Genomic DNA, 18,767 nt, shown 5'->3' with positions numbered 1-18,767 from the left:
TTTGTGTTTTTTTACTCTTGATATTTAAGAATTTATATATATTTTAGAAGAGTAGTTTTATAATTGGAAAAAAATACTTTAAAGGCTAAAATAAAAATTGGTGACTTAATATAAATTGGTACAAACTTTAAAAAATCATTTTGGCAGTTTGTAAGTGTAAGGGTGTTGATACTCACCCATTTCTAGGTGTCTATCTTTAAAAATCTGTATGTATGAAGATGTTCTATGATTTCTTTATAATGGCAAGCCCAAGAATAGGGAATAAATCAGTAAATTTTGTATGTCCATTTAATGTAATTTTCTGCAGCTGTTAAAGTGGTTATGAAGCCTATGTAGAAATATGAAAAATGCTTTAAAAGTGAAAAAACAGGATCCAAAATTGTGTGCATACTATGATTAGAATATTGTAAAATAAATATGCATGGGGGAAAAATGCTAAGAGTGGCTGTGTTAAGGTGAGGGATTTTTTTTTTATTGTCCTAACATTTTTCGATGCAGATAAATTACTGTTACAACGAACACAATTATTATTGTCAAGACTGGGGCTAGAAGGTTTCCTCACAGGTGCTCTGTTTTGAAAATATAAAATATTAAAAACCTTTTCTATATACACTAGTAATCTCTTAAGCTTCTCTTCTACAGACCACAGTTGGAGATTGTCAACCTCAAAGTTCACGTACATTTTGGTAGGTATTCCGGCTATGATTTGCGTAGAATATAAAGATCATAAAATAAAAACAATCAATCACTTCATTTTACAAATGAGGACTCTGTAGCCCGGCCTTCCAAACTAGTAGCAGAACTAAGATTGGGATTCAAGTCTCTCAGGATTGCTAATACCATTTAGAAATCCATCCATGAGTATACTCATGGAGATCCATCCATGAGTATTGATAAACTTGTCAGTCTACTGACTGAACACTGGCTAGCCTGAGGGTTTGAGTTCTTTCCCTATAGACTGTGCCTGAGTTTTAACTCTTCTCTGCCGCTTGGGGGCCCGGAGTCCTCAAGGCCGCAAATGCTCCACCCCGTTCTCGCTGTTCAGGTTGCCCGGTCTTCCCGTTCCCAGCAGTTGAAGTACCGGGGGGCGTTCGGCAGGGGGCGCCGCGATACTCAGCTTTGCGGCCCCTCCCTCGACCAACCGTCGATTGGGCCGGCGCGTGACGTCACACAGTTTTAGCCAAACAAATAGGTTTCGGGGCTAGCGTTGGGTTCCGCCGCGCAGCGCTGGGCGCTCGGTCCGCCTCAGCGGTGGAGCGCCAGGCAGGCCTTTCGCCGCTGCCGCCGTATCGGGGTGGTGCATCCCGGGGCCGGGCCCCGGGTGGGGCAGGAACGCAGGTGGGTCGGGGCTCGGGTGCGAGAGAAACGCGGTCGGGGTCTGGCGGCGGCCACCGTGGCCGCTCCCCGCCCCCTCCTGCTGCCCGCTGCGCTCCCGGGGCGCGGGGCGGGTGGGGGCGGGGGCGCCTCCCGCGGGGCGCGGGCTTGTTGCGTGCTTGGCGCGTCCGGGGCTGGCACCCGGCGGGCCACTGCGGCTCCCGCCTCCTCCCGGGGCGGCTTTCCAGCCTGCGTACGAGGCTGGCGGCTCAGCGCCCCCGCGGGCCACGGAAGCTCAGGCGGGCGGGAGCGGGGTTCCCGCTTCGGGTTGAAGCCGAGGCGATCATGGATAGGCCGTGAGGAGGCACCGGATCGGCTCTCCCACCGCCGGGACTCTCGGTCTGTGAGGAGGTCGGGCCCTTGGGAGTGGGGGGTGGGGTTGCCTTGCTCGGGTCGCACCCGCCTGGGCTCGACCACCCTGCCCGTCCCTGTCCCAGCGCAGGTGAGCTGGCGCCAGTCCTTAACCTTTCTAGGGGTCGGGGAAGGACTGACGCTTGGTTGCTTCTCTTGCCTCGCGATTGGCGCAAGTCAATTGCGGTTCGGCCCCAGTCCGCGATGAAGTCATAGTGCAGTGGGTCCGCGTGTCTGTGTCGTTAGGGGTTTCCAGGAGATGGGCCGTGATGTCACTGTAGGCCCCTGGCAAGGACCTTGGCGCGCGGAGGGGCCGAGAGGACCCGGACTGGAGTAAAAGGAAGTTCAGTCTTGTGTCAGCTCCTGGAATCGCAGCGGATTTGAATCGAAAGTTGTTCGATATCAGCGTTTTCTAATTTTTATGTAATGGTTATGAAGTTTTTTAACTTCATTTCAAACAAGTGTTAGTACAGTTCAATGTAAGACACATTATTTCATTTAGAAAAATCTAAATTAGGATAGGAGGCTTTGGTAGGGGTTGGTACTAAATTCATTGTTTGATGGCTTTTGATCGTAATTGCTGAAAAAGAATAGAACCACTTTGAGTCCTGAGCGTTCAGTTTGCCTTATTCTTTTCTGCTTGACTTTTTTGAGATCATCTATCTGCTTGTTAACATTTTGTTAGAGAACGGTCAGGGAGTCAGCAGATCTTAAATGAATTTTTCTTCTTATAAAGGGATGGGTAGGGGTGAGGGAAGGTTGAATTAATCCAACATTTTTCTTAAATAATAATTACCTGAGGATTTACTTTAAGCAGGTTGTCCCTGGCCCTGCCATGCTACCATGGATAATTGAGGGTTTCCTGTAGTTACAGCTTAGCAAGAAGCCTTTTTCTTGCTTTCGTAGTAGGACTGGGCTGTAACTTAATATAATAACAGGACTGCTTGCCTGGACAGGTAACCAAAATTTTGTCTGTTGTGCTTTCAAAAATGAAACTACAGAATTAAAAAAAAGTGCTTTGTCTGTGAATGTTGTTGTTCTTCCAAAGCTTTCAAAAGAGATCAGACTGGAAGAGAAGCTAGTCACTTGCCATACTGGCCTTTTTCACATGTTCTGGCGATATCAATACTTTCACTCATTATGTCTTCCTCATTAGAGAATCATTTGAGCAGAATCTAGTTGAAAAAGTAGCTGGTTTAAAACTGGAGCATAATTACAGTTTAGTGTAGGACTTCTCAATCCTTCCACACTGACCTTAACTTCTAATAATAGGCCTTTTTTTTTTTTTTTTTTTTTTTTAAAGTACTTCCTCCTCTCCATTTGCTCTTTGAAAGTAATTGATAAGCTATTGTCTCTCTGGACTTTACATCAACATGCATATGGAAGTTAAGCTATGCCTGGTAATGAAGAAAATGAAAGCAAAATTTTACTCCTGTTAATTTGCCATTGTGTTTAATTAGATGTTCACAAAAGGCTTTTCTGTAAATCTCATTTTTTTTTAAAAAATTATTTTTGTAACACATCTACAACATAACATTTTCCATCTTAACCACTTTCAATGATGTAAGTCTCACTTTGATTCTCATCATAACCTTGGGAATTTGACAGCATTGTGTATACTACTTGAAAATTGGTATAGATTTTGTTTTGTTTTGTTTCTTTAAGAAATTAGGAATCGTATGTGACAATGTTGAATAAAAGCTCTGAAGTTTGATTCTTGGATCCCCAGAGATTGATAGGTGCCTGAAATAACATGAAACTGTAGCTATTTGAGGTGTAGTCATCCTACTCTTTAAGGTGAAAGGATAGTGGCAGGATATTTTGTAAGTTGAAATTGAAGGAGGTACAAAAAGGGCATTTGATTGTGTCTTTTCCAAGTAGCCTTTCTGGGGCATGCTACGGGGCTATGTGTAACTTTGCATATTTAAGTGTACTAGTGTGAATGGTGGGTGAAATTCAAACTTAATGTTAGTTTATAGATGTATAAGTCTTCTAGCTGGTGAAAGAAATAGCATGCCATGGATTGCTCTAACAACAGGAATTCATTGGTTCATGGTTTCAGATGCTTAGAAGGCTTGCCTCTTCCTGGGGTCGTTATCTTCTGTCTGGCTGGCAATCTTGAGGTTCCTTGACTTTTCCTTCTTTCTCTTCCCAGTTTCACTGACTTTCAGCTTCTAATTGCTCCCCATGGGTTCTCTTTAGCTTAGTTTCCTTAGTTTATGGAGACTTCAGCCATGTTGGATTAAGGCCCATCCTCACTCAGATTGGGCACACCTTAACTAATAGCATCTCAAAAGTCCTATTTACAAATGGGTTCACACCCATAGGACCAGGGGGTGGGAACTTGAAACATGCCTTTTGTGGCATATAAATGATGACAAAGTAGCTCATTCTTGGCAGTGCATTTCCCCTCTCTATTTTGCTTAGTAGTTATGAATTTTTTTTCTTCTGGAAAATGAATTAGGTGGAGAATAAATGTCAGGGTGTTCCGATGTGACTGAGCAACAGTGATTCAGGTATTAAAAAACACAGCTTACGTATATAGTTGTATAACTTTTAAATAGCTATAACTCTTTGGAAACATTTTTATAGTCTGTTCTACTTCTGGCAGGATGTTTTTCACCCATGCTTTGCAGTTTTGGGTCTAGAAAGTTGCTTTTACTTCTTATAAATGGTTTCATGAAAATTTATTTAGTTGAAATAGGGTTTATTATTATTTATTTATTTATTATTATTTCTGAACATTCTGTCATTTTATTCAGGTATAGCACTTGAAGGGACTTAATTAACTATTAGTGCTGTGGCATTTTTCTGAAGGATAAAAGCATATACCGTAAACAGAATACTGTGTTTTAGAAATTCTTTAAGATATGTTTATTGGATCAGTAAAATTAACATAAGATACTTACAATCTAAATACTTATAAAACTTTTCTACTTTATTTTCTAAATGTAAATTTATGCTCAGCTGGTTTAGTTTGACAGTTTTGATTTTCTCATCATACTTAATTTTGTTTTAATATTTGTTTGGGAGAGAACATACTTACCTTGAGAGACATCATTTAGTATTATCTTCCAAAACTGCAGCTGTTTAGAATCAGATATGTGGTGGAAGCTACTGTGGTATAATGAATGCCTTCCTTGTTAGATCATGACAACGGCAAAATTCAGCAAGTGCATAATCTGCAGTCCTTTGGAAGCAACAACAACCAAAAATAGCAGATTAACTCCATCTGCAAATTGAATTCCTGTCAGTTTTAATCTTTGCATAATTTGTCTTCTCCCCTTTAGTTCATGGTTACTGTATTTTGAAGGTGATGAGCATACCGCATTATCCAGGAAAGTGTTAATGATTAAAATGTAGGTGTTCTTAGTGTTATTTAAAAGATCCTATCAGCCTGTCATTTCTAACACCGTCTTCTGGCTGTCCACAGAAGAGGCTCCACATCATCCCTTCTGAAATATTCAGCTTCAAAATCCCAGCATGTACATTCCCAACATACAGCACAACATAGGTATAAATTTGAAACTCTTCAACATTGTGTAAGTGCGGTTATTATGTTATTGTCAGGCACAAGTTTCTCCATATATACTCTTTATTTATTCATCATTCATTCTTCTGTGCCAGTTACTCAGCCTGGTCTTCGGTACACAGATGAGTTGCTCTTCTGGAAGGACCTTGACCTTTCTTTGAACATTTTGTGATAAAACAAACATATAGAGGGCCTTGGGTCTGAGGGGTCAGAATTGGGTCAAGGTGATGACCTGTTTATGTTATGCCAGATTGGCCACAGCGCTCAGCTAAAGGTCGGTGCAAGGAGGTATTAGAAACTCAGGTATAAACAATGGGGAATAGATTGCCAGAACCCCAGACTAACAAAGACTCCAGGAATTTGGATTGTCCTGGAACAGGGTTTAGTGAGCCAATGCTCTCTTTGAGGCAAAAACAAGTCAAGTGCTCAAGGCCAGAATTTTTATTTATTGTGTCTAGGCACTCTAAAGTTAGAGGTAACAACAAAAGGGAAATCCAAACATCTGTTCTCTTCTTCACACTCTCAGAGGTATACATGTACCTTCTCTTCCCCAAACTCAACCCCTTCACATCTTTATGCATTTGAATCCAACCATCCAAGACTCCTTTTGCCCACTGTCCCCCTCCCCTTACCAGTCCCACATCTTCTGCCTGCCCTTTCTTTTTCTTTCAGATGGACTTATAACTTTTATTTTTTGACGGAAATGTTCCTTTGAGTCTGTTGTTTCTACTACTTACTGCCCTATTTCTTTTCTTTAATTGACAGATTTCTGAAGTAAATGAATCTCTCACAGCCTTCGTTCCTAGTCTTCATTTGCTTTCTTTCCCCAACATTTTATTGTGAAAAATTTTAAACACACAGAAAAATTGAAAGAATTGATTGTACATTGGATACCTATATACCTACCTCCTAGATTCTATGATATTTTGTTCATTTGCTTTATCACCTATCTGTTCATTCCTCTCACCATTCATCAGTCCGTCTTATATTTATATTGTATTTCTTGGTAAGTTGCAGACATCAGTATATCTCACCCCAAAATACTTCAGCATGCCTATCATTAACAAGGTTTCAAAATTTGTTTACTTATTTTTCAGATAAAATATGCATACATAAAATGTACTGATCTTCTCTGTACCATTCCCTTAGTTTGGACAAGTTCATACATCCGTGTAACCCATGCCCCTGTCAAGACATAGAACATTATCGTCAGCACTGAAACTTCCATTCCAATCTTCCAAGTCAATTTAATTAGCTTTTGAATCTCCTGCAATCTTACTTCCACCAGTTTCTTCTAAAACTACCCATTCAAAGGGCCTACTTTGTTAGTAGCACATTGAGCGGCATTACACGAGGTATTCAGAATGTAAAGGAGTGAAGAGCACAGCACCTGCCCTCTTTAAGCTTGTAATTTAGTTTGGGTTATAGCTAGGTCTCTTAGTTTGCCAGGGCAGGTATAACAAATACCATAAACTGGTTGGCTTAAGCAACAGGAATTTATTAGTTCAGTTTGGAGGCTAGAAGTCCAGAATCAAGGTGTTGGCATACCATGCTTCTCCAAAGGCTACAGTGTGCCTGTGGTGGTTTGCTGGAAGTCAGCCTCTGCCTCCGTTACATTGTAATCTGTCTGTGTCACCTGTTGTGGCTTTCTGCTCCATGTCTAAATTTCCTTTGGTTGTAGGACTCCAGTCTTAACGGAGTATGAAATGCCCATGCTGTTTCAGTTTGGCCTCATCTTTATAGGATCCTCGAACATCTCATTTACAGATGAGTTCATATCCACAGGACTGGAGGTTAGCACTTGAATATGTTTTTGTGGGGGACATGATTCAATCTACCACAATAGGTGTTCGAAGAGAGGTAAATAAATATTACATGAATTCAGAGGAGGCAACTGGACTGCCAAAGAAAGCTTCTTGAATCGGGCCTTGAATAAGATCCAAAGAAGAGGGTTTTTTGTTTGTTTAGGCCATGAGATTAGACGTTTTGGTGTAAAGGCAGGAAAGGGTGGTTGGGACCCGATTATAGAGGGAGTCTGAGCATTCTATACCCAGTGACTGACAGTTTTTAAGGAAGAAGTAATTTGAAAAGCAGATCTTCTAGTTAAATCTGTTGTTGGTCCTTAACTTGTAGAATACCTTTGATTTTTTTTAGTTCTCTCCTTTCTTGGTTCTTTGCCTGTCTCTGGTTTCTCCTTTTTTTCAGTTTCACTTGCAGTTCTTACTCTCTCAGGTCCAAACTGTCTAAAGCTCTTCTTGACCTTTATTGTTCTCCTAATCTGGGCCTCAGTTCTTGAAGGCTTCAATTGTAATTCTTTCTAGGTCATGCCTATATCTGTATTCATAAACTGTTAACTCTTGTTAACAACTGCTAATAAGATGCTTCTCTAGTATATCTATGTTTACTTTGTACTTAATGGTCAAGATTCTGCAGCAAGAACATTTGCTCCAAGTGGTTGAAGCAAAAGGGATTTATTGAGAGAAAGATTGGTAAACTTTGAGTGGACTGAATGAACACATTAAACTGAAGTTCTAGGAACAAACCCCAGAGTGACCCTGCAGAACTTGCCTGCTAAAGGGGTTACTGCCACCACGGGTACTAGAACTATATTGTTAAATCAGGGCACTGTTGGCACCGTACTTGGCAGAATTTCAGTCTCTTTCAGAATTGTCATTCCATGTTACTTCTTTCTGCCCTCCATGTCACATTCAGGAATATCTGCTTTGCCACACTTAGGTCATATGTGAAACCTTAGCATCAAGGGAGTCTGGGAAATGTAGGTTTTAGCCATGCAGTCTCTGTAAAACAGGCTATCCATGTGTGAAAGGACTTGAGTGGGCATTGAGTGAGTTAGTCTGCTGTACACTGAGTTTGTGAAAACTAATTTTTCCCAGAGTCTCTCAGCATGACAAAGTTAAACCTTTTCTAATTTTGCTCTTTCTGTTCAAAGACGTGGGTATTTTTCTAGTTTCCTGAGCTAGAAACCATTGAAATCATCTGTAATATTTTGATTCTTTATGTTAGGAGTATTACAAAAAAACATCTCTAATTTACTGGCTCATAATACTGAAAAGTCCAAAAGTGAGGCTTGATACAGTTTTTGTACTTATTGTACCTTTTTGTACAATAAGTTTTTGTACTTATTGTCTTCCTTTGTTTGATGAACTCTCCTTCTATGGTATTGGTCCATTCTTGGGCAGACCTTCCCTTTGTGATCACAGCATGGTTATCAGCAGCTCGTGCCGTATGTCCTCATGCCATCTAGTCCAGAGGAGGAGAAGGAGCATGCTTCTGCAGAAGCCCTAGGGCAGAGCTCTTAACCCTTTTTGCTCCATAGACCCATTTTGCAGTATGACGCCTATAGGTCTCCTTTTCTGAGTTAATAGTTTTAAATAAAATACCTAGGGCTACACACGCGCACACACACACACACACACACACACACACACACTAGTTATATTAAAACATAGTTATCAAAATGTTTTTCAAAATTGGGATGGAAATATGTGAAATAGTGAGATCTTAGTATATGCTTCTTTAAATAATAAGATTTAGTGTGGCTCTAATTTTTTAACCTAGCGATGAGCATTACCACTTTTTGGAAATATCTGTAACCAGTGATCATAAGACATAAAAATATCTGTGATTTCCATTGGTGACCAAATGGTACGTATTGCTAATACTATTGTAGCATGTTGCCTAAATTCACAATAGAAGGAAATGCTCAATTTCAGTCAGAGGTTAGTGAAAGTAAAATGTAGTTTTTGTCCCCACCCAAGTTTACAGACACACTGCATTCTATCCATAAATACCTGGGGGTGGGGGTGGGGGTGGGGGTAGGGGTGGGGGGCGATCTGTGAACATCATCTTAAGAACCCCTGCTAGAAGAGAGCTTTTCTTCCCAGAAGCTCTAGCAAATGTCTTGTATCTCACTCATTGTCTTTGGGTTTTACTGACATTTCTGTACCAACCATTAAGCCTTGGGAAATAGGCTATGCTAATTGTTTTACCTCTGGAGCTTGGGTTGGGGTCATTCCTATCTAAACAACACAATGGGAGAAGAGTAGATTCCCAAAGGAAATTCAGGGGCCAGTGATGTTGCGTAGCAAATAGCAGGTGTCCATTATGTCATCCTTAGTCCATCCCCTTGTCTTTTCTGTCATAATTAACCAGTCATCAAATTTTAATGAATCTCTCATTTGGGTTTGTCTTTTTGTTCAGTCTCTCTGCTAGTATCCTAGGTGGACTGATGGCCCACCTGGTGTAAGGTGTGTGGGATTGTTCATGGGTTTGCAAAAGAAAAATTGTAGAATTTTTATTTATTTTTCTCATCCTTCTAACCTTTATTTTTATGTGTTGTACTCTATGTAAAAAAATATTAGTACAGTGGTTAATATACATAAAATTTCTGAAGATGTGTTTGTATGTGTGTGTCAATATATATATACATACACATTCTGAAGATATGTTTGTGTGTATATGTAATGTGCGTGCACACGCACACAAACATACTTGTGGGTACATGTTAAAATGCGAATGGGAGAATTAGAAGAGTTGAGATAACTAAACCAGTGCTGTCCAAGAGAAATATGATGTGAACCACATAAGTAATTTAAAATTTTCAAGTTAGTTATGTTAATAAAAGTAAAACGAAACAGGTGAAATTAATTTTAATATGTCAGTACAATATATTCAAAGCATCATTTCAACGTATAAACAATATAAAATTGTTTAAAATTGTTTATATATTCTATTTTTTCCAAACAAAGTCTTTGAAATTTGGTATGTATTTTTTACTTAGATCATATCTCAGTTCATACTAGTGATATATCAGGTGCTCAAAAGCCACATGTGGCTAGTGGCTGCTGTATTGGACTGCACAGATTTAGAGACCAATGATCATTATGAATTTAAATATCTATAATTGTCTCTGTGATGGTTTTCTTAATTCTGTTATTTGCTTCTTTAAATCTCTTTGTATACAGTTGCCAGGTTAATTGGGCAAAAATTCTAATGGGATGATGTTATTCTCCTGCACAAGAACGTGCTCTAGAATTCTGTAGCATCACCTTTAAAAGTAGCTTATGAGAGTTTCCATAAGGTGGTCTCGTCCTTTCTCTCTTTTCTCTGGAAATGCCTGCAAAAAATCTGGTGGTCAATTAAGCAGTTACCTCAGCTTTGCCTACTCACTTCCACTTTCTCCAAATATAATCATCCAATTTTAAGACGTATGTTCCGATAAAACCTTCATGGATGCTCCAGTCCCTCTGTAATCTTTTCATTTCTGGAACTCCTGTAGTGTTTATATTAAGTACTTAGCTTCTTAGCGCTTTAGCACTTCATTATATAATGTTGCTTATTGGTCTCTAATTGTTCCATGTGTGATTAGTCTTATCTCCCCTACTAAATTCTAAGTTTCATATCTTTTGTCCCCAAATTTTAGACACATAATTGAAGGCTTAGCTTTTTTCCTTATCTTTGCAACATAGCTGGGTTAGTTAAATTTGTAGATTTAAATTTTTTTGAAGTTGTTTTGTTTGCTCCTCTGCCACTTGACTTAGACACCTTCTAGCAGATTTATTTGCAGGAGTTTGTGTATTAAAGTACTCCTTTGCTTCTTGAAAATTAGAAAAATATAAATTTAATTTTGTTTATGAAGTATATTTAAAGCTGTAAAATCACTCTTGGAACTGCAGTTGGGAATAATTAATTAGCTGGAATTTCTGAAGATGAAATTTGAGTTTGATAAGAAAACCTCAAAGGACACGTTTGCTTTATTGTCCAAGAACCAGGCATGGCAAACTTGTTTCCAAAGTAGGGCAAGAGATTTTATTTCAAATCAGTCGTCAGGCTTTTCTCTGGAGGTTTTTGGTACATTCTACACACCAGTCACTTTAGCCCTAGGGGACAGGTTTCTCTAGTTCAGGTCTTTTTCTTTCCTGGATGAAGAGCTTTATTACCATCACAATATTTAACTCATTTGGGATATTATGAAGAGAACTGAAAATGAATCCTGAAAAATAAGTCTAAAAATCCTGAAAATAAGTCTAGAAAGGGTCATACAGCTGCCTATGGGAATTAGTATCTTTCATTTGACATTTTCTTTGTTTTTGTTTTATTTAATATGTTAGGTGGTTAGCTTGATAAAATAGTTATACACCAACATTTTTAACTTGTGGAATTTCAAGGCTTGCTTATTCATTATTCACATACCAAAAAAAGTAACAGAATATTTTATATGCCAGGCATTGTGCTAAGTGCACTATTTAACTTCTATCATGTTTCCTCCTTGACTGTTTTACCTATCTCATTTATATTTTTTGGCAAGTAGCAGTCTTTATGGAATTTGTTCTTTTATCTTTTATTATTGTTGCTTATTTTAACACCTTGTATGTTTTTTCTTTTGGCAAATGTCATTAATAAAATCTTAAAGACAAAATAAATAACTTTTACTGGAAAGTTCACATTTTAATTTTATTAACTGGCAGGAGGTTATAACTTTTCCTAAGTTAAAATGTAACTTTACTTTTTAGTTTTTTATATTTTTAACACTGTGCAGTATAAAATATTTTTACATTTGATAATTATAGCGTAAAACATTTGAGAATTTTTTTTTTACATGTTGAGGGTCTCGAAATTTAAGTGAAACTTAAACCATGTTAGTTACTGAATCTAAAAATGAGTTATTTTTATTTTTCCCCTTTATATGATTTAGGGGCTTATACTCTTTATTATGCGTGTCCCCAGTTACGTAAAATATTCTTGTATAAAAAAAAACCACCTTGGTTCCTACTGTAGTTGTTGTCTTTTTAATTTTGTGAATCTTTATCCTGTATATCCTGTTGAATTGTCTTATTTTAGTAGAGAATGAAGAATTTTAAAGCTTCTTTTAAGAATCATTCCTTAAATGAAAGTTCTATGGGATTTTTCCCCCTTTGAGGGACACAAAAAGAAGGGGAACATGTTTCTCTTTTTATTTTTGATGCAATTTTATTGAGATATATGCATAGACCATTTAATCCATACAACATATACAACCAATGGCTTACAGTGTCATCACATAGTTGTGCATTCATCACCACAATCAATTTTAGAACATTTTCAGTACTCCAAAAAAAGAAATAATAAAAAAGAAAAACTCCAAACATCCCATACCCCTTATCTGCCCCCCCAGTATTATTTTTTTTAAACAGTTTTATTCACACATTATACAATCTGTCCTAAGTGTACAATCTTTAGCTCTTGGTATAATTACAGTTATGCATTTACCACCACAGTTAATTTGAGAACATTCTCATTTCTTCTGAAGAAAAATATCTCTTAACCCTATTATTGACATTTAGTTTTGTTATAGGTAATGCAAGGATATTACAATGTTACTGTTAATGACAGACCTTAGTTTGCTTTAATTGTATTTTTTCTCATATACCACTCTATTATTAACACCTTATAATAGTGACATATGTTTGTTTTAGTTCATTTAAGAACTTTCTTATATTTATACAATTAATCACTACATTGTTCACTCTAGATTTCGCTAAGTTATACAGTCCCAGTTTTTATCCTCTAGCTTTCCTTCTGGTGACATGCAGATTCTAACTTTTCTCTTTCAACATATTCAAACTCAGCTTTGTTAATTACACTTATAGTATTGTGCTAATATCATGCACAGTGTTATGCTATCCATTTCCGAATATTTCCAGTCAACCTTATTGAACATTCTGTGCTCCTTAAGCATCGATTGTCCACTCCTCGCCCTCTTTCTATCTCCTGATAACCTATGCTTTTGATTTTAACTCTCAGAGTTTGCTCATTATAGTTAGTTCATATTAGTGAGAACATACAATATTTGTCCTTTCAGTTTTGGCTTATTTTGCTCAAAATAATGTCCCCAAGTTTCACTTACATAATTGCATGCCTTGTGACATCATTCCTTTCTGCAGCTGCACAATATTCCATCATATATATACACCACCGTTCGCCCTCCTGCTCATTCAGTTGCTGGACCCTTGGACTGCCTCCATCCATTGGCAGTTGTGAATAATGCCTCCATATACATAGGTATGTAAATGTCTTTTTGTGTCCCTGCTTTCAGTTATTCCAGGTATATACCTAGTATTGAGATTGCTAGATAATATGGCAGTTTTATACTTTGCTTCCTGAGGAACCACCACACTGCCCTCTAGAGGGGCTGCAAAATGCTACTTCTCTACCAACAGTGAATAGTTAAACTCTTTCTCCACATCTCCTCCAGCACTTGTAGTTTTCTGTTTATTTTTTTTTAAACAGCTTTATTCACACACCATACCATACAACCTAAGTGTAAAATTAGTGACTTCTGGTATAATCACATTCACCACCACAGTCTACAGGAGAACATTGTCATTTCTTCCGAAAAGAAAAAAGGGAAAAAAAATCCTGTACACAAAGTAAGGTGTAATTAATTTTGGTGATTAAAATTAATTGATTTTTAAAATTAATATTTAAAATTAATTAATGCTTGCCAACTCATTTGCTGTACTACTTAAATATTGCAGTTTTATTTTATTAAAGGTCTTTTCATGTGTTCTTATTGTTTCCCAAGCATTCCTTTAACTAAACATTTGTTGAATCTTTCTCATGTTTAATGGTTCCTATTTAAATAGTTCATTTATTTGTTACCTCTTGACTGTAGTCATGTAATCCAGTGGGAATTCCTTTAAGACTTTGGGCTCTTCAGTAAATAAGTCCTTTAAGGGCTGGTCTGACATTTACTAATCTCTGTTTCCTGTAGAATCAAGAATGCCTTCGACCTTTAGATTTTCTGCTAAAATTTGTTAGAATTGAACTTGAGCACCCCCGATCTTGTATTTATACTGTTTAGTTGTCTTGGAGAGTACTAAATGAAATGAATGATTAGTCCTTCTTTTCTCTCTAAATTGGTATCTTATTTTAGGAGAAGTTAAAATTTTCTAACTTCTCCCTTCTCAATTTAAAAAAAATAATGACTGCAACTTCCCACCTTTCTACTTGCAACCCATATTAATCTTAATTGGTTTAATAAAGTAACAGAGATACCATTTTTGAAGATTCAGCATGAGTTCAATTTAATGCTTTTGGTGACACAAATCTAGTTTTTTTCCCTTTGGAAGAAAACCTTGTCAAGACTTCTTAAACTTAGTGGAATTGCTTAGTTCTGCATTTATATTGTATGGTTAACAATGTAGATCTATTCAGAGAAATAGGGTTTAATTTAAATTTTATTTCCTTATGTGTTGTATTTCTTTCTAAACTTTGCTGCTATTCAAGTCATTCAGCAAATGTTAATTGAGTGACTACTTTGAGCCTTCCTCATTTGAATGTCCTCTTAGTCTATATTGCTGAAATTCTACTTTACAGGATACACAAAGAACTGTATTGGAAAATTTATTTTTGGCTCTGAGGAGCATTAATTTTGAAGGGCTTAACAATTATTCTCTGTGCCTATGTGTGTTCCATATGTCCTCCCCAATAGATTTCCAGGCTAGCTACTAGGAATTCTAAAGGGTTAGTAATTTTGTTTGTCACTCTCCAATCATTTTAGAAATATTTTAATGTTTATATTATCAGTCAGAGTGTGTAAATTTTGTTTCATTTATGGGTTTAAGATTACATATTTATCACATAAGAGGTTACTTGTTATTGGGATGGATCAGTAGTGGCCTCTACTACAGCCTTGTGATGTGGATAGCCATCTTCAGCCATTGGTTGAAGAAATAGGGCTATCTAACTTACTTACTTTTTAAAAATCAAAATCTAAAATTTTATGTATATTTATAAAGTAAAGGAACTTTTTTTATTTTGTGCAATGTAATTACAATCATCACATTGAAAAAAGTGAAAATGGAATACTAAATTATATGCACAAATTGTTGCCGTGCAAAAATGCTGTGCACCTATGCCAAAACTTGGGTGACCCACCCCAGATTAAAATGATGTAGTTAAGGGTAGTTAAATTTTCATTAACTTTTTCTTTGTTACATTGTTTATGCCATGAGAAAGGTTAATAGGGTTGATGTAAGCATGTTTTAAAATGTTGGAATAAGGAAAACACCTTATATATGTACTCAGAATTATATATTACTCAGAAATTTTTGTTTTATTTCAATTTCTAATCTGATTCATAGACTTCAAGATATTCCTGTTTGTAACTCTTTAGAATCTGTACTCCTCTAGCAAGAAAGAACCCTTTGTATCCTTCAGCCTGATCAGTGAAAAGGTTTGTTGACCTTCTTGATTTAGAGAGCTGCTTTTGTTTATTTCTTCACTAAGAGCAGATGAGAAATTAAAAGATATATAGTACATATTTTCAGCAGCATAATGATTCCAATGCTGCTCCTTATTTTGGTTAAAACATTTTTCTTGTCTTTTTCCCTCAGAAGTGTTCTAAGCACTCTCCTTCCCTTTTGCCCCTTTCCAACATTTTTGTATATGGTGGTTGGTTCTCCTGGTATTTAGTTCAATGTGGGATCATCTTGAAACTACATTCTAATATAAATCTTCAACTCATAAAAATCTGCACTTACCAAAATTAAAAAAAAATTAAACTGAGTATTTAAAAGGCTTTCTTGGGGGGTGGGGGTGGTGAAAAATAAGTATTGCATTCACATGGTTCAAAATGCAAAAGGTACAAAAAGTGAGAAGTTTTCTTCCTTCATCTGTCCCTGGAGTACACTTTCCCTTCCCTGGAGCAACCAATGTTACTAGTTTCTTATGTACTCTTATGTAGTTTTGTATATATTCTTATATATATTCTAGTTTCTTATATATATTCTTATATATATTCTAGGTTCTTATGTATTATATATCCTCCTGGTAAATATTCTGTTCTTACTTTTAAAAGAAAACATAAATGGTAGTATATTCTTCATACTGTTATCTTCCTTTTTTTTCACTTAACAATAGATTTTGTCATTCTTTAATGATTGTGAAGTTTATGAGTGATAGCAAACCTAAAATAGTGGCCTAAACAAGAAAAAAGTTTATTTCTCCCTCTTTCTCATAAAAATTCAGATAGGTGGTTTACGGCTGCTAGAGTACTCATGGTGTCACTCTTTCTCTCTCCCTTTCCCCCTCTCTTTTAAGGTATAATGACTTTCAACAAAATGCCCAGATATTAATTGTATACATATATACCTGTATAGCAAAAGCATCAATTAAGATTGAGAGCCATCTAGTCTATCCTCATTGCGCCCTACCTCCCAACCACCATTCTGATTTATCTGGGCTCTTTTCTATACTATTGCTCCACCATGTGTTGCCTATGTCCTCATTGACCTAGCTGGAGCTTTAGGCATTGCACCCCATTCTAAGCAGTAGGATGCAAGAAGGAGCAAAGGTATATGCTGGCTTTTTAAAAGGAAGGTTTCTAGAAATAGCCATTTCACAACACTTTCACTTACATTTCATTGGCCAAATGCAAGGAAGTATGGGAGGTGGCAATCTTTATTCTAAGTGTTGATGATGTTCAGCTAAAAATTCTACTTCTATGGATGAAGAAGAAATTGGATATTAGGGAATAACCATCTCTGCTGCGAAGAGGTTTTTTGCGTTTTGTTTTGTTTTTAACAGTTACATAGTATTCTGTATATGTATGTAATGTAATTTAGCCAGTCCATTGTTGGTAGACATTGAGGTTATTTCCTGTCTTCTATTATAAATAATGTTCATATATTGTTTTGTGGGATACATTCCTATAAGTGGAACTGTTGGAGCAGAGTAATTGGCAGTTTGAGCGTATACCTAGTTTTTCACATCCTTACTGACAGTTTTTGTATTTGCTAATCTGATAAGTAAAAAATGGTGACAGGGTAGCTAATTTAGCTAATTTGTCTGATAGAATATACTCAATTTCATACAGTCATCCACAGTGTACCATTGTTCACAGTGTCATCATATAGTTGTGCATTCATTACCACAATCAATCTTTGAACATTTTCATTACTACAAAAAATAAAATAAAAATTAAAAAGAACATCCAAAACATCCCTTTCCTCTCCTCCGCTTCACTGTTCATTTACTTTTTTTTATTTTTAATTTTTATTTATTTTGAAATAATTTCAAAGTTATAGGAACAAAAACAATACTAACCCCATACACAGAACTCCATCATAGCCTGACCCCCCTCTCCCAATAGCCCAATCCACCAACTCTAACATGCTGTCACATCGCTATTTCTTTCCCTCCCTCCCTCCCTATCTATCATTCATCATCTGTTGCTCTGTTTTCTGAACATATGAGAGCTAGCTGCACACATCCTTGAACAAACACTATAATTCACCTATACACTTCCCATGAACGAGAACATTCTTTTATACAATCCAGTTAAGCACAGCTAAGAAGTACAAGAGATTCAACAATGATACAAAGTTTACATTCTGTATTTCCTTTTCCTTATGTCTCAACTGTGTCTCTTTGAGCCTCCTGTCCTCCATCCTCCAATCCCATCCAGGTTCATCCTTGGCATTCAGTTGTCATCTATTTAGACTGTCTTTTTTTTTTTTTTTTCTTTTTTCTTCAATTGTGGAAATATATACAGCCTAAATCTTCCCATTCCACCCCCTCCCTAGCATTCCATTAGTGGGATTAGTCACCTTTAGAATGTTGTAATGCTCTTTTCCACATCCATTACTAGAAATTTCCCTTCACCTCAAACAGCAACCCTACACTCATTTCTTAACTCTCCATTGCCTCTTTCCCCATTTCTCTTAACCCATATGCTACTTTTCATCTCTATGGTCATATTCTCTGATAATTTCTTTGTGTTTACTGTGGGGCTTAAAATTAACCTCTTAAATCCATAACAATCTTGTTTTTCTTTGATACCACCTTCACTTCAATAGGACATATAAACTATGCTCCTATACTCCTCCATTCCCCCACCTTTATATAGTTGTCTAAAATTACATATTTTACATTGAGTTCAAAACCACTGATTTGTCATTAGAGTTTGTGTATTTTATATCATGTGGGAAGTAAATAGTGGAGTTACAATTCAAAAATTATTGACTTCTATTTGTATTCCATTGTGGTTGGAGAGTATATTTGAGTGTATTCAAATTTTTTTTTTTTTTTTTTTTAATTTGTTGAGGCTTGTTTTCTATCCCAGTTTATGGTCCCTTCTGGAGAAAGATCTGTGATCACTAGAGAAAAATGAGTGTCCTGGTGATTTGGGATGTAATATTCTATGTATGTCTGTTAAAAATCTCTGTATCTCTTTCTCCTTTCTTTGTTTCCCTGTCGGTAGGGCTCCCTTTAGTATCTGAAGTAGGGCAGGTCTTTTATTTGTGAAAAATTTAAGCTCTCCCTCAAATTTGAAGGAGAGTTTTGCTGGATAAAGTATTCTTGGTTGGAAATTTTTCTCTCTCAGAATTTTAAATATGTCATGTCACTGCCTTCTCGCCTCCATGGTGGCTGCTGAGTAGTCACAACTTAGTCTTACCTTGTTTCCTTTGTATGTGGTGAATTTCTTTTCTCTTTCTGCTTTCAGAAC

General features: G+C 36.9%; 1 protein-coding gene across 2 annotated transcripts in view; it reads left to right on the top strand.

The window, feature by feature from the left end:
• The first annotated feature begins 1,205 nt into the window (after positions 1-1,205).
• FBXO34 (F-box protein 34) overlaps positions 1,206-18,767 on the top strand; it is a 100,208-nt gene continuing 82,646 nt past the window's right edge. The window contains exon 1 of one of the 2 annotated variants that reach the window (XM_037832659.1): positions 1,206-1,816. The gene's annotated coding sequence lies outside the window, so the exon portion shown is untranslated. The remainder of the gene's footprint in view (positions 1,817-18,767) is intronic. The other variant, XM_037832658.1, reaches the window with a different exon arrangement.

Source organism: Choloepus didactylus, chromosome 4 (genome assembly GCF_015220235.1).
Source record: "Choloepus didactylus isolate mChoDid1 chromosome 4, mChoDid1.pri, whole genome shotgun sequence".
Classification (NCBI taxonomy): Eukaryota; Metazoa; Chordata; class Mammalia; order Pilosa; family Megalonychidae; genus Choloepus; species Choloepus didactylus.
Note: the sequence above shows the minus strand (reverse complement) of the source record. Positions and strands in the feature narration are given on the sequence as shown.